Source organism: Danio rerio, chromosome 2 (genome assembly GCF_052040795.2).
Source record: "Danio rerio strain M-AB ecotype USA chromosome 2, GRCz13ab, whole genome shotgun sequence".
NCBI classification, from domain to species: domain Eukaryota; kingdom Metazoa; phylum Chordata; class Actinopteri; order Cypriniformes; family Danionidae; genus Danio; species Danio rerio.
This window is the reverse complement of record NC_141022.1, coordinates 36349402-36375219: the sequence shown is the minus strand read 5'-3', so window position 1 is coordinate 36375219 and position 25818 is coordinate 36349402. Positions and strand designations below refer to the sequence as shown.

At 37.0% G+C, this 25818-nt stretch overlaps 1 protein-coding gene across 34 annotated transcripts in view; it reads right to left on the bottom strand.

Annotated features, from left to right (window-relative positions):
• The window catches only part of rnf220a (ring finger protein 220a), a 353098-nt gene that overhangs the window by 179910 nt on the left and 147370 nt on the right, over positions 1 to 25818 (bottom strand). For 7 of the 34 annotated variants that reach the window (XM_087239653.1, XM_087239662.1, XM_087239668.1 and 4 more), the window contains exons 3-4: positions 16837 to 17002; positions 3917 to 3946 (exon numbers count right to left, since the gene is read on the bottom strand). The exons of 1 other annotated variant lie outside the window; for it this stretch is intronic. The gene's annotated coding sequence lies outside the window, so the exon portion shown is untranslated. Of the gene's footprint in view, positions 1 to 595; positions 629 to 3916; positions 3963 to 4064; positions 4084 to 13619; positions 13681 to 16836; positions 17003 to 25818 lie in introns of all 34 variants that reach the window. 26 more of the 34 variants (XM_087239637.1, XM_087239645.1, XM_087239641.1 and 23 more) reach the window with 8 other exon arrangements.

Below are 25818 nucleotides of genomic sequence, written 5' to 3'. Positions count from 1 at the left end.
CCCTTTAATGCAGAGCGCAGTGATAATTGAGGGACCCGTGTTGAGGCAGGACGGTCGCTGTAATAACAGAGACATCTTTTCAACACAGCAGTCAGGTCTTAATTATTACCTTTACAACAGCGATCGCAGTGAAACGGGTACCAGAGGACCTATAGCGAGAGATGTCCCATACAATGGAGGCTCAGCACAGATTCCTCATTAGCATATGTCAGCCATGTGCTTCAGATGGCTATTCATTTCTGTCACTTAGCACTTGGAAGTGCTCATGCTAAGAGCTGGTAAATTAAATGCTGTATTCCTGCACTGTAACCTAAGATTACGCTGTTGTCACTGAGCCTGTCTCCGCTAGTAGATTACTTCTTAAAAATAATTTTAAAAAGGACAGGCCAAAAAGAAAAAGAAAATAATGTAATGGACGAGCAAAATGGTGCTGCTGTGGAAATGATTGACAGCTACAATATGAATGAAAACCAATCAGAACTAGTGGCTGACTGTTCTTTTCACCTGACAAAAACAAACATGTTATACTCAGACTGATATGAAAATTAAAGGGATAGTTTATGCAGAAATGAACAATCTGTCAACGTTTACTCACCCTCACGTCATTCCAAATATGTTTCATTTACTTCTGTCGGAAACAAAAGGAAGATTATTTGAAGAAAATTGGCTCCATTTTGTTACTTAAAAATACTTTAAAAACTTTTTCCCCCTTTATTGAGTAAATGACCACTTTAAACACGTTTAATTAGAAAAGTAAAATAATAAATAGTACTATGAAATAGATGATCCATTTACTCCACAACTGCCTGCCACATTCACAGAGACACACACAAAAAAGTAAAGTCTTTGGAGTGACTCCCGTCAGAACACAATTAGGATGAATGGGCATCTAAAGTGACAACATTACATAAATTCAGATTTCACTATTCACATTGCAAAACATCCATACTGTTTTTGATATAGAACCACTTTAAAGACTTTTAATTAGAAAAGTAAGAGAATAAATAGTACTTTGAAACAGATGGAATGATCCATTTTCTTCTCCACAACAGTCTGCCGCATTCAAAGAGGCACAAAAAAACTGTAAAGTCTTTGGAGTGACTGTCGTCAGAACACAATTAGGATGAATGGGGATCTAGTGACTACATCACATACATTCAGATTTGACTGTTCACATTGCAGAACATTCATTCATTCATTTTCTTGTCAGCTTAGTCCCTTTATTAATCTGGGTCGCCACAGCGGAATGAACCAACTTATCCAGCAAGTTTTTACGCAGCGGATGCCCTTCCAGCCGCGACCCATCTCTGGGAAACATCCACACACACATTTACACACACACTGTACACACAATTCACCTGTACCGCATGTCTTTGGACTGTGGGGGAAACCGGAGCAACCGGAGGAAACCCACGCGAAGGCAGGGAGAACAAGCAAACTCCACACAGAAACGCCAACTGAGCCGAGGTTTGAACCAGCGACCCAGTGACCTTCTTGCTATGAGGCGACAGCACTACCTACTGCGCCACTCTCTGGCCCACATTGCAGGACAACTATTCTGTTTTTGATATAGAACCACATAAAGAAGTGGTCAAAGCAGAATTAAAAACATCAGATTGGATGCAGTATGTGCAGTTTACACCGTTATCTGCACTGTGAAAATAAAACAAAATAATGTAAGTAAACCCATTGTAACTTGGAACTGTTAAGTTGATTTAATTTTTATAATTATGCAAATTGTACTTATTTTTTAAAATAAAAACAAACTAATAACTTTTTTTTCCAATACACCTTTATTATATTAGTTTTTTTCCCAGCTTTTCTGTATCTAGCAAAATCTTTGCTCTTCCAGACTCTAGTGTGTCTTCTAAATTCAATACAGGCTATAAGTGTAGATTTTATAGACTTAATGAACCACCAAATATGTAATATTGTAATAATTACAGTAATTATTTGAAAACAGGCGTGCTAAATTGTCTGACACTGTAAAAAGAGATTACTTGACTCTAAAAATTAAGTACAATTTGCATAATTATAAAGTTAAGTAAACTTAACAGTTGCAAGTTCCAATGGGTTTGCTTACATTATTTTTGTATATCCAACTTGTTGCTTTTAAGACAATTAGTTTACTTGCTTTAAGTAACTAATCACTTTTTACAGTGTGAATAGCATATGGGCAAAAAAACAAACAAACAAAGCCAGATTCACATCTGAACTAGCATTGTGAGCACAGCCTTTGTGTCATGAAGAAGATCGACCTTCATGAAGATCACAGATCAAAACTACAATCTTACAAATAAAGCTTCTTTCAAGAGTTGACACTTAGATAATTGAGTATAAAGCGTGTTTGGCATGCTGTCCTGGGAGAGAGCCCTGAGCTCATAAGATCCTCGAGCCCTGGGCTCCCTCCCGTTTGCACGGCGAGAGGGGAGTTTGAGCAGGTAGGTCTCGAGAACTCCCCTACTAGCAAAGGGCAGATTAGGGATCGCTATGAAGGTATACTGCTGATTGAGCTTATCTAAGGTGCCGATTTGGTTTGGTCAATGTACTGTCGCATGTCTTTGGACTGTGGGAGGAAACCGGAGAACCCCAGGGAAACCCACACAAGCACGTGGAGAACATGTAAACAGAAATGTAATCTGGCCAGGTAAAGACTTGAACTAGTGACATTCTTGCTGTGAGGCAACAGTGCTAACCACTGGGTGGTCCTGTCAAGGAAAAGGAGAGGAGTAGGAGTGATGAGGGGATTTTTCAATAGGAAGATGACTAAGGCCCCATATACACTGCCAGTTAAATGTGAACCAATTCCAATTTTTTTGCTCATACAGTATGTGACACAGATCAGATCTATTCTGTGACTTTGTAAACATAAAAAAATAAATAAATAAATACATAAAACGCATGCATTCGAATATTCAGAGATCGGTTTCAGGCCTCTTTCATATGTGGAAATAAATCAGACACAGTAAACAACAAGTAAACACACAGTAAACAACAACAACAGAGGAAACATGGAGAAGGAAAGTGGTCAGTCGCCACAATTTGCTCCCACCAGACCTGAGATCTCTCTTGCACCCAAAAATTCAGCTGAATCGTGGAGGACACAATATATAAACCATAGGCGCAAGCTGTGATGGCGGCCCTTTCCCTCCTCCTCCGCCTCAAAATTATTTTAAAGTTGAGCGAACTTCGCATATTTCGCAGAGCTAAAAGCAAGAAAATTTCTTCCATCATGGCTAGTGTGGTGCAGATGCTGGAACCCGCCTTTACGCATTTATGCATAAAATGCATTGCAAGTGTAAACACAAAAATTGGATATCGGTCACAATTAAAAGAACATGTAAACGGACAGGCAAAAAAAAATCTGATATAGGCAACAAATCAGAATTGAGAATCAAGACTTGACAGTGTAAACAGCGTCTAAGGTAAGGCACTCTGGTCATTTATAGTGAGTTAGGAGTCATCTGATTGGTGAATCATGCATTAGCTAATGTGGGATCAGCCACGGTCAATCATAAGCATGTGATCCTCTCGAAATTAGTTTAGAAATAAACCACACTTATGGAGTTCATGGTTCCATTGAGAATGTTTAACATGACATTTTTCATTCCCCAAAAGATTGTTTATGATGGAAAAGTGTACTTTAGATATTAAATTGCACACTTCCCACTTTTAATACACTTTTCAAACAGTAAACAAATATTTTCACTAAAGATTAACATTTAAATTTTATTAAAATTTCTTTAAGAAACCAAAAATGTTCTTCTGTGGCTTCACTGTGAAAACCCTGTTTTTGTTATTTTCTTTGCAACTTACTTTTACAATGTGTACTGTGTTTTTAAGCTGTCAAAAACAAATATGTTGTACACAGTATGACAAACAATTTTAATTGAAAGTTTACACAACATTTGCTCACCCTCATTTCAAGCCTGTATGGATGCTTTTTCTGTAAGAAAACAGTACTTATTTACCTACGACTGTATAAACACACACACACAAAATAACAATATATTTTTAGCAAATATTAGAATACTTAGAATTTGGAAAAAGATATGGAATGATACCTGTTATCTGCTGTAGCATCTGCAAAGAAAAGAAAACAGAATTAAGAATGAAGGACAAAGATAGAATGACAGATGATTGTGATTCCTGCTACTCTTTCATTCTTTTTCTCAACCAATTCCTGTACTCAAGGTGTCATGAAGAAGATTCACCCCAGCACAGAAGCTGATATGACCTTCTTGGTTCTGTTTATTTTTTAAGCTAAAAAAAAAAAAACACAGAATTACACAAAGTCTCTTTCTAAATCTGCACCGGAGGACACCCATCACTCTCAATGGATATTTTGCGACGTCTCTATACATCGCACATGCACAAATACACACAAAAGAACAGAGGGAGTGAAAGACAGAGGGGGAGAGCGAGAGCGTAAGCATTCATACTGTAGACAGTGCTACATGATCAAAGGCTGCGGGGAGAGAAGGGGAAACGAGAGCTCTAAAAATGGTTCTGCAGCTGATTCTGTGAGTCCTGGCAGTCACTCTCTCCAAATGCACACACACACACACACACACGCATATATATGCACGTGTGCTTGGTGCTTTCATATTTAACTAAAGGCAGGGCCCGGCGTGTGTCACAATCCAACAGGGGGACACGCAGCTTTCGCTCGTTTGAGGAGCGGAGGCTTTGTTTTCTCTTGGTGGTGTGGCATGGAGTATCTGGGGGGGCTGAGAGATTGTTTCTCTTCTCTCTTAACAGGAAACAGCATCAGGAATGAAGGGGGAAAGTGAGACAACGCAAACAGGGAAACCCGAAAGCTCTCGAGATTCTCAGAGACTCTGCTGTAGAATATGGTGCTATAACTCCCCTACATAAAATCAATGATTTGTTTAATTTAGACAGAGCTCGTAAATGTGCTAATTTCAGAGACAGCCTACAAATCTAAAGGGCCTTGTTATCCCATTTGCTGCTCCATTAGTTGGGAAATGATACAGCCCAGCGTTGTTAAGAAACTGAACGTTCAGTCTCGCTACTCAAAGGAGGAAATAAGTGACAGTGCTGTGATTATTAATGACAAAAAAAGGAATTTAAACAAGCTAACGATAGATGCACAATTTCACATGGCACTATTTTTACATTTTTATAGCACTATTATAATTATTATTTTAGTTAGTATCAGTAGTAGTATTTATACTTTTTGCTACATTTGAAAAAAGTTAAAATATAAACTTATAGAGAGAAAATTTATTATTTTACTAATAAAAGCTGTAATATATGTTTATTTCAAGTTACAAGCTTGTATATATTTTTCTTCATAAATTAAATATTTAACTAGATTTTTAATTTAATATTTTTAAACACTGTATTGATTTTAGTATAGCTTTTAACATGTAGTACAGAAATCAAAAACAAACATACAAAATAATGTAAATAAATAAAAAAATTTATAATAAATATGTAAGAATAAAATGAATAATTAAATAAATAAATAAACACACACACACACACACACACACACACACAAATATATAAGCAACAATTATATAATTAAATCCATGTACAATACATACAATATAAAGGTACATCATATAAAAACAACGATTTATCAATAGCAAGTGATACAAGTTATACAGAGAAAAGATTTGTATCAGCTTCCTTCAGGAATCCTACAAAGCGATTTCAAAATTTCAAAAAAACTTTTCAGGTTTTCTCTTGACTATATAAGTTATTTTTTATTTTATATTTTACACTTGAAAAATATATGCATAAATTAGAAATATTCATCTATCTACATAGATTATTAATATAACATAACATAACAACATAACATAAAATAACAACATGACATAATACAATAGTATTAATTAATACTTCATACATACAACTTTATAAATATTACTGTATTATTTGCTACAAAATGTATCGGAAAAATCTATCTATAAAATAACTAGATATTTAAAAATAAAAGATAATATAGATAGAAAATAAAAGATATGATTTTAAAATATTGTTAAATTTGTTACAATTTGTATTAGTATTACTATATTAATAAACATGCAAAAAAATTCTAAAGCATCTATTACTGTTGGTAAACATTAACAAATTAAACCGTTGATTTGAATAATTTATTAATACATATGTGGATAATTATCATAAAACATTTTCAAAGATATAAAAATACTGCAATAATTATTTATTGTTAATTAGTCATTGATTAGCTATAATATAATATAATTTAATGAAAGAGCTTAAACGGATCAAAGGACTAAATTCTTATATTGAGCTAACAATCTACATTCTTGTCCTTATAACAATGTTTTATCATCATACACATGCCACACAAAGACACACCCCAGCTCTATTCTCAGTGCCAGGCATTAACACTCATCTGTCTTACTGGGGACTCAGCAATTAGGGGCCACACAAGCAAATGCCACTCATGACCTGAAGCGCAAAGCTGCTGACAAACAAGCAGAGACAAATCAAGGGGTGATTTAAAAGCATAGCGCTAAAATCTCAATATTTGGCCATTCAGATTTAGCAGCTTGCCCAGACAGGGCCATAAATCCACCCTTCCATAAATAATTAATATGACAGTGCGATGTAAATCTGACTCAAGCCTTTTGGTTAAGAAATGGAGTTGGCTGTCATTATCATCATTATGTGGCTGCCTAAACACAATTTATTTAAATTGATAATCCAATGATAAACGCAAAGAATTACTTTTAAAAAACTACTGCCCAGTCCAAACTCACATGTGTAATGATGTACGAGTTAAAAGAGCAAAAACAGAAGCTGACAAGATACTTTTTTGGTCAGCCGTCACTTTGCATTTACATTATCAACTGCCACTTTAGATGGTCGTTTATGATGCTGCCCTACTGCCAACAACCCCAGTATGGCACACCACACTTTCTGACAGTACTCTAGGATACACTTCCAGCACCCATAGAAAGGCATTTAAATCATGTCTGGCACAGAACATGCTGTCTGGATCTTTGCTTTTCTGCAGACCGTGCACAGTAAATCAAACAGGGCTAATATGAATCAAATCAAGACAATATATTACACTAATTGCCTTATCAGATGGCTGTCTCCAATGCTTTAAGGTGCCTTGCAAAGGGTGTCAAGGCTGTGATCACTGGGCCGTCCTTGAATAACTTGAACTGTATTTGAACAACAGTGCGTCGCCGAAGAGTAAATCTCCAGCCCTTTTTACAGTATTGTGTTTCAAATTACAGTATGAGCCGCACTTCAAGTTTGGGGAAGTTACATTTATATATTAAAACATAAATGAAACAATTAACTTTAAATAATAAGGTTGTGATACACACATAGTAAAAACTGACTGATTAGCATGTTTGACTTTTCTGATCTGTCATTATAATAACGTTATGTTTGGTGATATTACCATCACATGCATATCTGTGGCCAAAACACAGATTTTTTCCATACACTCACAGTAATAAAGGTATGTCACAGGGGTGGTACCTTTTTAAAAGGTTAACATTTGTACTGAAAGAGTCCATATTGGTACCTCAGAAGCATAAATTAGTGCCTAAAAAATTTTGAGAGGAACACTTTTGTACTTTTAAGATACTAATATGTACCCTTGAGGTATTGATATGGACTCTTTTAAGTACAAATGTGTACCTTTTGAAAAGGTACCACTCCAGTGACAGCTTGTGTACCTTTATTTCTGAGAGTGTACAGATTATGTTATCTTTGTTTTCCTACAGTGCAGTGTAAAAAATAAATGCACGAATTAGCCCTTTTCCATAATTTGTGTTTTTTGTTTGTTTATTTATGCTGTTGAATTGCATTATGGGTAGGCCCGCACAAAATCTGCATGTGCAGTAATTCGCAGATTTCTGCAGTTTTTTAGCCCATCGAGTCTATTTTCTTGTGTAAATGTGTCAATTTATATTTATTTAGTTTTCTATTAATTTCAGTAATATTAGAGACTAATAAAAATTGTTAATGTTTTATTTACAATACAGTTTGTAAAATCATATTTTCTGTCTTTTAGTAGACGTTATCTTAGAGACTTGTTTTGTTTACCAAATAAGTGGATCTAATAGGGTATATGCAGAGCATTTCTTTCCATACTGATAGACTTCCGGTGAATGGTCATTGTGACTTTTTTCCATTTTATACGGTTCCTTTTACAGCATTGACGTTTTAATGTAATTAAAATATAATCAGTTAAATAGACTTTGGCATTCATTTAGTTGTTTAAGTGTAAAATGACATGAAAAGCCGTTTACAAGCACGTGACCGTCAGGATTAGCAGGCTAGCGCAGAAGCTCCATTGAATATACTGGGGTAAAATAAATGTATTTTTAAGACATGGCATGAGGACAATGTAATTTAATGCAGTGCTTCGTGTACAATCTGAGACCCACTTTGTATCGGATATCACTCAGGCAGTGGAGATTGCTACTTTTTAAAGAAAACAAACCCTAAACACACTGATTTTGTAATGGCATACAGTTCACCGAAAGGGCTTGACCCAGGTTACTGACAAATTAAGTCCTTCCGCATTCTTCTGAATATACACTATTGGATTTGCATTATAAACATGAATAAAATAGATAGGCATTAATAATAAATAGGTATAATAGTTGTAATAATACATTTCATGTATTAAGTTTTAAGTTACGATACTCACAAAATCCTTCCACATAAAACCATGGATCTTTTACAAAAATCTGCGCAGAAATAGCAAAAAATATCAGCAGATTCTGTCTGGCCCTATTCAATCCTTCATTTTCTTTTTGGCATAGTCCCTTTTTTTTAATCTGGGGTCGTCACAGCGGAATGAACCACCAACTTATCCTGCTTATGTTTTACGCATCAAATGTCTTTCCAGCTGCAACCCATCACTCGGAAACACCCATACACTCTCATATCCGGATATTTTAGCCTAGCCAATTCACCTGTAGCATATGTCTTTGGACTGTGGGGGAACGCCAACACGGGGAGAACATGAAAACTCCACACAGATATGCCAACTGACCCAGCTGAGGCTCGAACCAGCGACCTTCTTGCTGTGAGGTCGTGCTACTCACTGCGCTACCATGATGCCCCTATCTGGCCCTAATTATGGGATATTTGATCTTTCCTCAAACATTTTAAATTTATTGTATTTAATAGGGACAAGGCTCATTAATCAACAGTAAAACTGTAAATAAGCCAGAACTAGCCTCAAAGCCCAATTTTCATTTGTTGACCCTGCCAGATTTTAAAAAGGCAACCTAAAATACAAAAACAGATTATTACACATACAATAACAGTAAAGTTACATACGCCAAGCAGACAAAACATATCATAAGAATCTCATAAAAAGCAAGAGAAAAATTGCACGATTACAAATGTGACTTGCTTTTAGCCATTTCTTTAAATTGTGATTAAGTGTTGAATAATTTGTAATACCTCTTAAATCAATAGGAAGTGTATTTCAAAAATGACTGGCTCTAACTAAGAAGACTGACCGTGTAAAAGTTTACAGCACAGTCTCTTCTAGTAACAGATGGTATTGCTCTGCCATTATTGTTTTTCTGTGTCAAACTCACATAATTTGATGTTTAAAAGTAAAAAAAAAAAAAAAAAACGACTTTTATTACTATGTTAAATTAGTTTAAAGTAATATATTGTCTGTATTGTTGTTGTAAATTACAGTAAAATAACCTGATAATAAACCACCTTTTGTGTTATTTTACAGACTTAAACATCAAAAGTCAACAGAGCACAGATAAAGGTATCAAAATGCAATTTCTAACCATAAATAAACAAAATAAATGCATGTTAATCTTAAAATATGTATTAATTAGATGTAATTTAGATAATATTTTTTACAGTATACAGGGATGTTTAATATACTATATTTTACTATATATTTTTGGAGTTACTTATTGTATACTGATAATAATTTGGGGGCAACACGGTGACTCAGTAGTAGCAAGAAGATCGCTGGTTCGAGTCCTGGCTGGGTCGGTTGGCATTTCTGTGTGGAGTTTGCATGTTCTCCTCGTGTTCGTGTGGAGTTCCTCCGGGTGCTTCAGTTTAGCCCACAGTCCAAAGGCATGCGGTACAGGTGAACTGTACAAACTAAATTGGCCATAGTGTATGCATGTGAATGAGTGTGTATGGATGTTCCCCAGTACTGGGTTGCAGCTGAAAGGGCATCCGCTGTGTAAAACATATGCTGGATAAGTTGGCGGTTCATTCCGCTGTGGCGACCCATGATGAATAAAGGGACTAAGCCGAAGGAAAATTATGAATAAATGTTTATTGCTTTTAAATTGCATTATGGGATGTTTAATCATTCCTCAAACATTTGATGTTGGAATTATTGTTTTATTATTATATATTATTATTACATATTATTTTATTTAAATTGTTTAAAGTGATATATTGTCTGTATTAACATTTCAAATTACGGTAAAATAACCTGGTAATAAACTACTTTTTCTGTTATTTTACAGACTTCAACATCAAAAGTCAACAGAGCAGATATAAAGGTCTCATAGTGCACTCATAACCTCAAACAAACAACAACAAAAAAAGCCTGTAAATCACATAATACATGTTAATTAGCAGTTATTTTTACACCATACAGTGATGTTTAATATTTACTTATATATTTGTGAAGTTAATTATGGTAAACAGATAGTAATTTGTTAATTCTAATTAGTTGCCTTTTATATGGTTTATTTTTAAGTGGTTTATTTAAAAGGTCCCCGTATTTGATAAATAAACGGTGAGGATAATAACGTCCCGTTACTGTATCAATATTTTCAAAACACTACACTGATTGTTTACAGCTTAAAAGAAGCTACTCTCATAATTTGCACATAGCATCATGGGGCGCAGCAAAAAAAAGTGGATATTTCTCTTAACCACATCCAGTAGAGAAATAAGGGGCTGTTTGTTTGTGTGTGCTTAGTGTAGACGTCCCATCAGCTCCAGTGGTTTCTGTAGGATTATAAGTGCGCTTTGAGTGAGAGAGACTGGTCAACAGCACGCCGAGCGCCACCTCTGACTGTGAGCATGATTCAATGTGATGTCCACTTTATGTCCCTTTATTTGCCTCTGAAAGGAAAAGCTTGTCTTTTATGTCTGCCAAGCGGCCCTTTCCAACCCCTGCACAGCTAATCATACATCCTGTCAACACGGCTGTGTTTTACACTAAACCCTGTTGTTCTGTTTAGAAAGCCTGGATCTGTTTATGGTGCAGAAATGATGCAGCCTTATGGTAAAATCAATAAAGTCGCACGGGTTATAAATATATGAATCCAAACGACAGCAGAGGGGGAGTAATTATACAAATAAAACATCGTGTTCTCTGCAGGAAACGCGCTAGGACATAATTGATTAGCATTTTGAAGGTGATAACGAGACATTTTGCGTTTTGCTCTGTTATGTGGCGCGTGCGTCTGCGGATTTTAACTGTCTTGACATGTCCTTGTGGAGTGATCTCAACCGTGATGGTAATAACAATAATTATCTTCTAAGTGTGGAAAGTCAAAGACATGAATATTCTCATACAGCGTTAAGTTCAGCAGACAAGTGCTTTCACATGATTTCGTCAGGACAAATTAACAGTAATTGCGCATTGAATTGTTCCAGAAATATCAGATGCTGTTGCTTTCTTAGTTTGATGTTCAAAGCAAGGGGGATTTTTAGCATTCGCTGGCACTGTATAATTTGTTGTTTGTGGCCACGACGAGGAAATCACATTGAAGACGTGTTCGGAAAAATGAATAGATCAAGGAAGAAGTGAGTATAATCAAACTAAAACTCAAGGAAAGAAAGTATTTGCATTTGGGGAGAAAAAAGGCAGAAGCCGGCTAAATCTGCCATCACTTTTGATTAATTTTTTAGTTACTCTTTCGTGGGTATTAGAAATTTGAGAAATTGTTATTAATAAGAACATGATTTCCAGAGATTAACCCCTCGTTCCTTTATCCCTGATCCAGAGACCTTTGGAAAATTGATCCTGTTAGATTGATGGATGTCCTGTTTAAGGGTTTGTCCTTGTGCTAGTGTTTTTGCTGTAATCCTGAGGGCTCGTTTGTTTAATGATGCAATTGTATCTCATTTTGTCACTTCTTTGTAATGTCACATTGAACAAGCCACAAGTTATTTTAATTTGGGGTTATTCAGTCCTAAAGAAAACATTTAGATGGCATTTAAGTTAACTTTAATAATTTTAACGCTATAGTTTGCTGTTTTTTTCCTCATATTTGTAGTTGTACAGATATAAACATAATAGGCAATTTTATGGTATCTACACAGCGAAAGCTGTCACTGGGGTGGTACCTTTTCAAAGGGTGCACGTTTGTACATAAAGGGTACATCTTGGTACCTTAAAATCATATATTAGTGGCTAAAAATTTTATAGAGGAACACTTTTGTACTTTTTAGGTACTAATATGTACCCTTGAGGTATTAATATGGACCTTTTAGGTACAAATGTGTACCTTTTGAAAAGGTACCACCCCAGTGGCAGCTCACGTACCTTTATTTCTGAGAGTGTATACAATTACAAAACATTTAAATGAACTGTATGCCTTCTAGATGCTCAGGGGTGGACTTTACCACTTGGACTTGGGGGGCCCTAAGCAACTCAAGGTATGGGGCCCAAGCATTGAAACTCAAAACACTCTTTCTCTGTAGATATTTTTTTTCCCTGTATTCTGTTTTTTTTTTAACTAAGTGGAGCCTTTATCTTCTCAATGTAAAATTAAATACAATAAATTCACAAGTTCACAAACTAACTATGTAAATTGTTACTTGTTAACTATTTAAATACAGCTAATTGGCCATATTTGTGTTTGGATTTTAATATTTGCATGTGCAGTACAGAAGGAACGTTCCACTGTTCATTGGGGTCCATAGTTTTGAAAAGGATTACATTAAAATCTTAACAGTTATAGACAGAATTTACAACACATGATAGAAAGTTTATAAAGGGGCTATGATTAATTTAGGCTTCTTGGCAATGGTCGGGGTCCTAAGTGGTTGCGTACCTTCCTTATTGTTTAAGTCTGCCCCTGTAGATGCTTACATTAAAATCTAAATATTGCAATAATATGGTTGCAAAACAGCAACAATTGAGTCACAACTTATTCAAGCAAAAAGAAAAAATAAATGGAAGTTCCTACATTCTACAAATCCAAAATCCTATGAATTTCATGTTCGCTAGAAAATAGTGGCAAATGTGTAAAAGGGAAAAAAAATCTGATTATTAAAACATACTAATATTTACTTTTTTATGTTTTCACCCAGTATTTTCTCCCAAAAGTGGCAATAAAATATGTTTATGAATGCTCGGCTAATGAATGTTAGTGCAGCGGTGTTGACCATTGTGCAAACAAATCCTGGACTGATGACCATCACAGTAATACAGCCATTTAGCACAGGATGAGTGGTCGAAATGGCCTTCATTATGGAGCTGCGTCATGGGGCCCTGTTATCAGGCACTGCACCATGGGTGCAATTGCCTGAGATAGAGACAACGCTGTGAACGAAGCCTTGATGTTGACACACAACATATTAGTCCCCCTGGAAAAAAAGGGGGCTTTGTCCCAAATTTCCATTTCCTTTCCCACCGTTATACTGGCCTCATCAAACAAGGGCAGATGGACCTGGACACTATGAATGAGGGAGCATCTGAGGGAGAAAAGGAGAGAAGAAAAGGGATGTTTATTGTCCATGTATTTTTAAAGAGGGCATCTGCGGCACAAGATGTGTAAACATTGCTTGACCCTAGAAAGTAGTGGTGCTAAAGAGGATCTCCGGTTAAGAAACAGGGCAGTCAATGCAAGTCATTAAGCTTCATTAACACTGACACACACCTTTCCTTCCATGTTATTAATGTCCCTTATTAAAGCATAAAATTGCATATTAACTATTGATCGCCTATTACCATTCTTCAATAATCAATTCTAACTGCTTCAGCTGGGCTCCAGTCCATCTTTATTTTAATCCAGTTTAAACAGCTCTTTTGTCTAATTGTCCCATTCAAGCTGAGAGCAAATTTGGAATTTATGGTTTAAATAAAGCAGATGATCAGCACACGTCAAACACAAGCAATGCTAAAACAATTATTTTTTATAAAGTGGTGACCTTTCAACCCTTTGACCTGCAAAATAGGGTGGTGTAACAGGAAGGTGCTTTGTGAGAGGTTAAAGAGAGCCAATCTGTTGCACCTGCCAGCCCAGCATGGCCCACAATTCGAGCAGGCACACAACATCACAAGACAATATTAGGTTAGATTTAGGTTGTGACATCAGGTGACCAAATTTTTATGTCTGGCCAGCGTCTAAGAACAATGTTATTTTGACTTCCAATAACAGCATCAAATCATGTTGATATTTGGTTGATTTTAGGTTGCGAAGGATAGTGAAAATCCAATATCAAGCCAACATCTTAAACTAACGTCATATTGACATCAAATACTGACATTTATTCGTCTGGTATGGCAACCAAAATCCAACTTCTGATAAGCGTCATAGTAGTAACGTTCACACAACGTCAAGCTGTGACATCATTAGACCTTGATATTTGGTTGATTTTAGGTTGTGGGGGAAAGTGAAAATCCAACATCGAGCCAACATCTTAAACCAACGTCATATTGACGTCAAATACTGACATTTATTTGCCAGGTTTGACAACCAAATTCCAACATCTGATAAACAGTATAGTGGTAACGTTCACACAACGTCAAGCTGTAGCATCAAATGACGTTAATATTTTGTTGATTTTAGGTTGTGCTAGATCATGAAAATTCAACATCGAGCCAACATCTTAAACTAACGTCATATTGACGTCAAAAACTGACATTTATTTGCCAGGTTTGACAACCAAATTCCGACATCTGATGAACAGTATAGTGGTAACGTTCACACAACATCAAGCTGTAGCATCAAATGACGATGATATTTCGTTGATTTTAGGTTGTGCTAGATTGTGAAAATCCGACGTTAATATTTGGATGATTTTAGTTTGTGAGGGAACGTGAAAATCTAACATCGAGCCAACATCCGAAACTAACGTCATATTGACGTCAAATACTGACATTTATTTGTCAGGTTTGGCAACCAAAATCCAACGTCTATTAACGGTATAGTGGTAATGTTCACAAAACGTCAAGCTGTAACAACATTAGACGTTGATATTTGGTTGATTTTAGGTTGGACGTTGGACATTGATGTAGGCCTGACATTGGGTTTTGACGTCAACCTGATTTTCATTTCCAAACAAAAAAATGCAACATCCTACGAAGTTGGGGTACAATGTCAATCTGACATCATGTTGACGTTCGTTGCCTGCTGGAATGGCTACAACAGATCCGTCTTGAACCCTATTTGACTGCTTCCCTGGTTAAACATTGGGATCTATAAGAAAAAGAGCAGAACTGTAGCGAAACAACAATCTGAATGTGAAATGAATCACCGTGCCAATTAGAGCTGAGTTTTGGGCTTCCCTGTCGTGTGGGGGTCGTGTTAAAAAAAGAAGCCTGTGATCTGGACAGATCTCTGGAACGGCAGCGGTGGGCTTTCAATACCGTCGCACCCCCTGAGTTCACAGGACACGTATCACCTGCGCTCAGCATCTCAGCTCTATTACGGGCCTGCCGCAGCTTCGGTGCCATTCTGCACATCTGCTCCCAATGGTTCCGGCGTCTGCAGTCAAAAGCCCATAATGAGCTGCTCTTACTCCAGCTGTCCCACTGATAGCCTTAAACCAGCCGCATGCTGGGAGCTGCAGGGATGGGCTGTCAGCAGGCTGATGGGCTTGACCCTTGACCCCTAGCTCAGCCGAACTTCAGTGTCCTGACTGATGACGCCAAGATTAGCACTCTCCAGAGACACGCAGCCACACGTCTGGCCACAGCTTCGCTATTGCGACATTGATTCACGTGATTTCCTTTCTTTTTATGTTCTTCTGCTTCCACGGATAGGTTACAGACCAGTTCGTGCGCAACCTTTAAACTTTAGCAGTGGAACAGCAAGTCTGTTATCCACGTGCCTGATTGGAGCAGCCATCACTGAAGTGTGATTAGAAGTCCACCAAACAAACATGGCGGCCTTCATTGAATTCCTGTCAAGTCCATGCAAACCAGAGGTGACAGATGTAATTTGTTTGTCCCGTAGGTTTAATTTAAGCTGATACCTCTAAGCTAGAGCTGGAGTGTGTGAAATGGCAGAAGGAAATAGGTATCGGGACAGTGAAAAGGCAAGATCGAGAGAGAGAGAGAGAGAGAGAGAGTTCCTGTCCACTTGTCTCCTTGGCTTCTTCATATATACGCCTTACAGAAGGCCAGCTGCATCCGCCAAAGAACTTCCACATTTACCTTCTGAAAACAATCCATTAAAAGTGTGCCGGGCTGCTGGCCCTGCCACTCCACGAGGAGCGCGAGAGGGAATGGAGCGACAGCGTGAGATAGGGACACAGTGTATTAACCAGGAGTGAAGGCATCATGTGAGTAACACAGTCGGGGAAGGGAGAAGAACGATGGAGAGGATGTGAGAGAGAGAGAGGGATTGGAGAGAGTGAGTGAGGACACTGGCGGACAGCTACAAGATGGAGTAGCAGCATGCGGGAGATAAGCTGTCGAGGCAGAGACAGTGTGTGACAGTCCTCGAAGCGGCAAGCGGGCGAGAGTGTGACAGGGAATACAGAGAGCTGCATTATTGTTTAAATCATTGATTGCTTCCCTCCTCCTCAGACTGTGACGTGTGTGACACCAGAGAGAGGGCTGAAAAAACAGGGTGCAAAACCCTCCTCCTCCTCCCCTTCCCCTTTGTTCTTCCTCATTTCCACTGGATCCGCCATATACCTGCCGTCTTTGTCCTAAGCATCAGCTGGGGTTTGTCTTCACTTGCTTTTTTGTCGCTGGTTCTTTTCTTCCCCCACTACATTGGTGCGTTCCAGTTGGATTTATTAAAGTGGCTGTTGGCTCTCAAGGTGTTACGCTCAGAGGGGAAATCTGAAAGTAAATAAATAAATAAGTTAAAATTATTCCAGCTAACAAATTCTTTTGGAAACATTTTCAATTTTTTCTAATCTTAAAATGATGGTTCACATAAAAATTTAATTTATGTTATCATTTAGTTTCTCGAATATCATTCCACAGACTCTCCATGGCACTAATGAATTTCCCTAAAATGAGTGAAAAATGACAAAAAAAATTACGGGTCATCAATAGAATGGTGTGAGCCCTCTTTCAGAGTTATTTCTAATATCTGATTTGTGAAGTATTCGTTCATTTTGGTTTGGTTGATCTAGTTCATAGACCTGATCCTTTCAGTTCTGAAGTTTTGAAGGGCATGAGATAAATTAAATGACTATAAAATATTCATCATGCTTCTTCATCTGGATTATTATTAAATTTTTTTTTTATAAAATTATTCTGTTCATCAAGTTGTTTACTTACATATGATATATTTATTTATTACTTATTGTATGTATTTTTAAATAAAATTATTAGTCCAGTCATTATTGCTTTTATTATTGTTACTATTAATAATATTAATAATAAAAATATGAATTAATATTAGAGGGATTTCTGAAGGGTCATGTGATTCTAAAGACTGGAGCAATAAATCTGAGAAATCATCTTTAATATCACTGGAATAAGTTATTTAATTAAATTATTAACTACTTTTGGACAGTTATTTCTTAGTGTAATAACATTTCACAATTTTACCATCTTTACTGTATTTTTGATTAAATGAATGCAGCCTTGTTGAGCAGGAGAGGCTTATTTTAAAACATTTAAAAATAAATATATTCATTCATTCATTTTCTTTTTGGCTTAGTCCCTTTATTACTCTGAGGTTGTCACAGCAGAATGAACCGCCAACTTATCCAGCATATGTTTTACACAGCGGATGGCCTTCCAGCTGCAACCCATCACTGGGAAACATTCATGCAAACTCATTCACACACATACACTACGGACAATTTTAGCTCACCCAATTCACCACATGTTTTTGGACTTGTGGGGGAAACCGTTTTAACCATTTTGACTTTATGTTTAAATAATACAGAAGTAAAAACAAAAACGAAACAAACAAACAAACAAACAAAACACTTCTCAGTATTTGACATCAATATTTATGAACTCTTGTCTTTTCATCCATCAACACAGTTCCAACTCCACTACATTTTAGGAACAATTTGAAAGATCCCCAAACTCCCTCAAAGATCTTGAATGTATCTCTTAATATATAGGTTATCTTTTGCATTGTCATGTCTGTAACCACGTATTTCAGCCAACATCCTATATTTGGCGTAGACACATTTTTCTAATTTAAAGAAATAATCCATTTAGCTTGAAGAACACATTTATTTATAACCATACATTCTTTTTCATCTTGAATTCCTTGAGATATTTTCTAGAATTTCATATATGTTGCCCATAAAAACTGTGAGAATTTATATATAAGGATAAAAAAATATTGTCTCCTGCAATCACAAGACATTATACATTTTTAAAGCACTTGCATTGATCAAACACATACAGAATTCATACAGAATTCTTAGCCTATTTAGACTAAGTGCATGATTTCTCTGAATCTACATTGTGTGCATTTTTCATTTAAGGAAGTAAACTACATTAAAAAAACATTCCATCTGGTCGCATTTCATTCTTTTCTGCAATATAACATCATTGAAATAATATGAACAATTCTGAATTGTATTCAGATCACTACAGATATGCATTTAGGTACATCATGTCTAATAAGCAGATTTCTGAAAGATTAAGTAATGGCTACTTAAATTTAAGCTTTCTTGATATTAAACCAGTGAAATTAATTACTAATGAACTAAATTGATTAACTAAAACAGAGCATACAAATAATATTTTTTTTGCTTAAAAACGCTCAAATATGTGCACACATGAACATAGTGACTATGACCCATCAAGTTTAAACTGTCCACTGAAAGGCGTCTCTTTTCCCTCTCATCTCGCTCTCTTTCTGTTTCTCCAAGTGCAGGCAGTGAAGCAGTTGAGGTGTTGGGCAGAAAGTGGCTAACAGTGAGGTCTTGTGACACTCCCCCCTCCACCCACTCTTCCTCTCCGCAGGCCGGCTGTCTCTCTCCGCTCGCCCAGAGCCTGACACTGACGTGACACTCGTGAAATAATTATGAACCAAAAACACTGCTGACAGCAAACAGCCCGCTCCCCTCAATGATGTGTCACCCATGATTAGCATGGGTCCTGGCATCCTCGCAGCCCGCAGGCGGAAGAGAAGAGGAGGGTGAGGGGACGGAGAGAAGGAAAAGGAAGGGACGGGAGGGGGGGATGGCAAGATGGACAAAGAAAAAGTCTAAAAGCAAAAGGCACAAATTAAACAGAGAGGAATGAAGTGTATAACTAAGAGCTCTGGTTAATAGAGAGAGAGTGATATAAAGATGCATGAAGATGTGGGGTGGAGTTTGATGCTGTGCTTGTAGCTCATGACCGTAGGGAATAAACCCTGGATACTGACACCTGTATCTGTCATCTGCTGTTAGGAGACATATGCCTCGCTTCAGGCCACCACAGATCAGCACCAGCGGCACCCTGCACTAATATGTAGGCCCTGACCTTTGCCTTTTAAAAAGAAAAGGTCAGAACAGATGCGGGTGATTCAGGGATGGACACAAGTCAGAAATGACTTTCAATTTATGCATGTGAATTTGAATTCACCGCACCTCTGTTCTGTCAATGCAAGTTGAACTGAAATGATAGCAATTGGAATTCTGAAATGACAAGTAATGCATTCTGGGAAATGAAGCAATCATTTGGTTCATTTATCAAGGTAATCTACTTAAAGTCATTGTGCATTCAAAATAAAGGTTCTAGAGTTAAGTCTTTGAAAAACAAAACTGGGCCCTTTACCTTTCATTGGTTTGTGTATAAAAATATAGTATTTTTTAAACGTTCATTTGTTTGTATTTAAACAAACTATTTTTTTAATTGCACACACATATATTTATACAAAATGAAACAAAATATTAAAGTAGAAAAGCAGAAAAATAAACTTTGCATGCTGCTTATTCATCCATCCGAGTTCCACCCATCCATGTCAATTCATTCATGCATCTAGTCATCCATCCATGCATGCTTGTTCCATCTATCTGTCCATGCATCCATCCATTCATCACTGTTCCATCTACCCACGCATCCATCAATCCATCAATGTCATTCCATCCATCCACATGTCTATTTATCAATCAATAACAATACATCCATCCATTTGTCCATCTATCCATGTTGTTATATCTATGCATCCATCCATATAATTTATTGCGAGCTTCCATTCATTCGTGTCATTCCATCTATCCATCCATGTCATTCCATCCATTGATTCACCTATGCCATTTATTCATCCATCTAATCAATCCTTAATTTTGTTTCATCCTTGTTGTTCCATCCATGCATCCATATATCCATTAACATCTCCATTTATCAATACTTTGTTCTATCTACTGTATGCTTCCACCCATTCATCCATCTTCCATCCATTCATCAATATATCCATCTTTCCATCAATTCATCCATCCATCCAAGTAGTATCATCCATCCATCCATCCATCCATCCATCCATCCATCCATCCATCCATCCATCCATCCCTCCATGTATCTTATTAGTTTCTATTTTGTTCCATCCATGTTGTACCATTTATGTTGTTTCATCTATGCTTCCATCCATCCATTCATCAATCTATCCATCTTTCCATCAATTCATCCATCCATCCATCCATCCATCCATCCATCCATCCATCCATGTATCTAACTAAATTTTATTTGTTCCATCCATGTTGTTCCATCCATGTTGTTTTATTTATGCTTCCATCCATCCATCAATCTATCTATATGTCCATCAATTCATCCATCCATCCAACCATCCATCCATCCATCCATCCGTCCATCCATCCATCCATCCATCCATCCAAGCTGTATTATCCATCTAAACATGCATCTATTTAAACTAATCCATTTTGTTCCATCCATGCATGTTGTTCTATTTTTGTCCGTCCATGCATCCATCCATTTATCCATCCATCCACCCATTTCTTAATCTATTCATCTTTCTATCAGCTCATCAATCCAAGCTGTATAATCCATCCAAATATGCATCTATTTGAACTTCTCCACTTTGATCCATCCATCTATGTTGTTCCATTTCGGTTGTTTCATTCATGTTTCCATCCACACATTCATCCATCCATCCAACCATCCATCCATTTGTCAATCTATTCATCATTCCATCAATTCATCCATCCATCCATCCATCCATCCATCCATCAAACAATGCATCTAATTAAACTCCTCCATTTTGTTCCTCATCTATGTTGTTCCATTTCTGTTGTTCCATAAACACTTCCATCAATGCGATTCCATCCATGCATTCACCTATTACTTTTGTTCCATTCATCAATTAACATGTCCATTTATCATCCATCCATCTATCCTTGTTGTTCCATCAATGCATCCACCTATCCATCCTTTTGTCAATTCATTCATCATTCCACCCATCCAAGCTGTGTCATCCATGCATCCATCTCATTCCACACATCCATTTAGTTTCTTCTGGCATTCCATTAATGTATTTTAAACTTTGCTAAAAAAAAATGTTAACAGTTTTGTCAATCCAGTATCCAAAGTCTTGATATTGAATGTTAATTCAACTGAATTCTACTGACTTACATTTCAATTGCTACTTTAATTCAAATTCAGCTACTGAACTGTAATGCAAAATGTATTATCATTAAGTTCTGAATCTGCCGTGAGAACCCTGGCATATCCAATTGCTACAACACCTCTGCTAGTAAACATTCCAGGAAGTGAAATCCATCAGGCACTTTGAAGCAGGAGGTATACCAGGCATTTAAAAAAGCAGACCACATCTCCCCACCCCTTAGTGCCAGAGTGAATTTGCGGCTCTGAGATTGATAGGTGGATTCACAAAGCCCTTCAGAACTCTGAGGAAAGCAGCTTTGTTTCCATGACTGGAGGTATAAAACGCACAATGTACATAACTCTTCTTAACAGAGAGTAAATCCCGGTAAAACAACTTGCCGTCTGAAGGGACAGTACATTTCACCTCACTATATTTGGAGATAAATCTAGGATGATCAACCATGAAACACTCACCGTCCAGAGCTGGGAAAACACTGGATTTATAGAGCTGGGAGTTTCAAAGAGCTACAAAACGTCAGAGAGACACAAAACCCAAATAAAACAACATTTTTATAGTGCGTCAAATAGATGGGCACCCCAAAACGTTTTATTAGCCGCTTTTTTTTCTGACAGGCGTTCCTTCCAGTGTCCTTCCATGCCAGTGTTAAGCTGTAAAATGAGAGGATGGCTTTGTTGTGCTAACTCAGACTAGTCTAGACTAGCATGTGGGAAAAGCTTTGAAAATAAAGGCCGGGGTCCGCGTACATCGGGCTGAGGATGGGAGGGTGTGTGTCAGTAGCGGTGGGAGGGGTGGCGTTGGCCAGGGCGGTTGGTTGAAGGGTGGCATGGAGAGAGAGACACACGGTGACACCGCAGCTTTGAAAGGTTCATGCAATATTAATGTCCACGAGGGAGAATCACTAGCCTGGCCCCAGGGGTCACCCAATTAACTGGAAAACACTTCCATTTCCAGTGTGTGTGTTCTGAGCAGTCGGCTGCATACCTCCTTTCTTACATCAATGTGAATGTGTGTGTTTTTTTCATTTCTACGCATGCTGACAGTCTCCTTGCTGGTAGCTCATGTTTTCTTCTGTTCCTCTGGTCTCTCTCCCGTTCTATCTCTCTCAGAAGAACTCTTACAGAAAGTGATGCATGGCTGTAAAAACCTAATGTACTGTTTTACTTTTTCAGCTTCTTAATTTGCTGGAAACTAATTGACTGGCCTGGTGGTGCTGGCTCAGATTGTGAAGCTAACAAATAGAGCTGCCCTAAGATTTGGACCAGGCAGTTCAAGAAATAGTTTATATACACCATAAAGAAGAGGAAAAAAAGTGATAGGGAGGAAAGGGGATTTTAAAAATACAGACAGAGAGAGAGAGTTTAGTAGAACTTATTACTAACTTAAATTGAAATGTTAAGATCTTTTATCTTACCATTCATTAATTTTCTTTTCGGCTTAAACCCTTTAATAATCAGGGGTCGCTACAGCGGAATGAACCGCCAATCTATCCATCATATGTTTTACTTAGCGGATGCTCTTCCAGCTGCATAGGTATTATGAAGTAATACCTAGGCCCACACAGAATCTGCGCGCGCAGATTTCCGCAGATTTTCCGCAGAATTCTGGAGATTTTTAGCCCATTATTAATTCTATTTATTTACTTGAGTAAATGTGTAAATATGAATTTATTCAGTTTTTATTCAGTAATTTATTACTTTTTATTTAATATATTAAGGTTTTAGTTATGATACTCCGCTGGATACTCCCAAAATAATTCAGCAGAAATCCGCAGATTTTAATCAAAATTCTCAGCAGAAATTGCAAAAAATGTCCGCGTGGCATTTGGAGGCTTTTGCCAACAAACTGTAATTTTTTAATTGGCTGATGCTGCGATTTAGATGATTTGAAGCAAATCTATTTGTTGATGGTGTACTACGTGCCTAAAACATTCACTCAATGTCATTAGCTCATTTTTGGTGGAAGTGGCATTTAGCGGCTTTTGCATCTGAACTCTTCATATTACTATTAATATTAAGTTTGTTAAATGTATTTTCAATAAAGTGGAAACCAATTTACAAAATAATGTAAACTTGACTGCTTCACTTCCACTTTAAAACAAACATATTTTAGAGAGAGAGAGAGAGAGAGAGAGAGAGAGATGTTAAATTCAAACATGCATTGGCTACAATAGTCAGCCTGATCTCATGAGGAAATGTAACTATTTTACATTTTGTCAGATCAGTAACTAATTTGTTCAGTCGTACGATTGCGTGGCACCCAACCCTGCCCCTAAACCCAACCATCATTGGTGGATGAGCAAATCATTAAATTGTACGAATGAGATTGTACAAATTCATACGATTTACCCCTTAAATCAAAAAGTTAGAAACGGTGTGAGATCGTGTTGACAATAGAATGCTAAATAACAACTATCTAGGGATGCCACCATACTGAAAGTCGGTACCAATCGATACATCAGTTCACCGAATTCACCAATGTTTACAGTGTGTAACAACAGATACAAGGACTGGAGCATTTCAAAGTTAGATCAGCTGGTTTGTCTATAAGCTGACATATGAGCAATCCACTCATGAATCGCAGCTTTAAAATGCTCCAGTGTCCCTGTATATGTGTTTACACACAGTAAATAGCATTGATTACGGTGAACTGATCACAGTCATTTCTGTTGAGCACGTGAACACAACGACAAATCACTCAACAGCGCTCAAATGTTTGCAGTAAAAGGACGTTTTAAAAATTTCAGTATTGATTGGTACCGAATTCCAGTATTGTGATAACACTACAACTACCTATGATAAGCGAATGGTTTTGAACTAAATTTTTTAATATAAAAACAGATTAGCTTTAAATAGTGCTGTAAACTAGGTTTACAAAAATGTAATACATTGTCTAATAAAACCATCAATTAAGTACACACATATAGTCTGGTATCGAGTATTATTATTATTATTAACTCTATTATCAAATATTATTTGCATGACAGTGAAAGCTTATGCAAAATCTACAGAAAATGTGGCAAAATATAAATTATAAAACAAAAGAGGGCCCAAAACAAAGCCCTGGTGCACACAAGAACAAGATATAAAACTTTTAATTTGAACAAACTGATGATAAATAGAAAAAGATCACCAACTGTTAACGAGTCAAAGGGGATACCAACAATACCAGAGGAAATCTTAGACATGAGTCTTTCATAATGATAATGAAACTGAATTAATATGTCAACTTTTACCATATTTTGATCAATTATTTTTGTCTAATTGTAAGATTAACCATGATGTTTTACGCTGTTTGTGCTCAGAAAGAACATTCATGGTAAACAGATACATGATTAAAATCCCTATTCACAACTGACAGTATCTCTTGTGCCCCTGTTACTTTATCTGGATGTCATGGTGGGTTAAGTGAGGGCTAATGGTTAGGCTAAATGGTATGAATCTGGATGTCAATGCCCAGATTGTGCTCTTATCAGCTCTCGCAAAAAAGCAGCACTATCTCTCTTTCCCCATGTCTCATATTTCACAGTCATGTCCAGCTTCCTCCGTCACAGCCCTCTGTTGACCACCTGCAGATGGCTGATATTAGCCTATACTGCGGCCCACACTGATGTTACATTCATGCTGCAATTTAGCCCTCCATGGTGCTCAGGGTATCATGATGTTGATAACTGTGAAAGGTTATGCAAAGAACCACTGCACTGAGTAAAGGCGGAACTGTGACAATTCAATGCAAATTGGCCAATTTTTTCTAGCCACGGGCATAGGTTTGTCTCTACTGAAGTATCTATAAAAGATTGCAGAATAATGCCAAAGAAGTTAAGAACACCTCTAGCGATTGTGGTTCTGGTGGAATGTTGGGAAATATAAATGTAATTTTCACTCATCTCCAACACAAGAATCTAAGAAGATTTTATTTGTTCAAGCTGTAAAAGAACCTCTACAAGACACGTAGACTATACTAATGCAGGGGTTTTCAACCTGTTTTCAACAAGGAAGGTGCCAGCACCTATTAAGGAGGGCACAAGAATTTGAGGTGTGAACTCGAGTAAATTATGATGATGATTTTTATCTGTTTACTATAGTGAATCTGATTAACATTAGTTCCACAG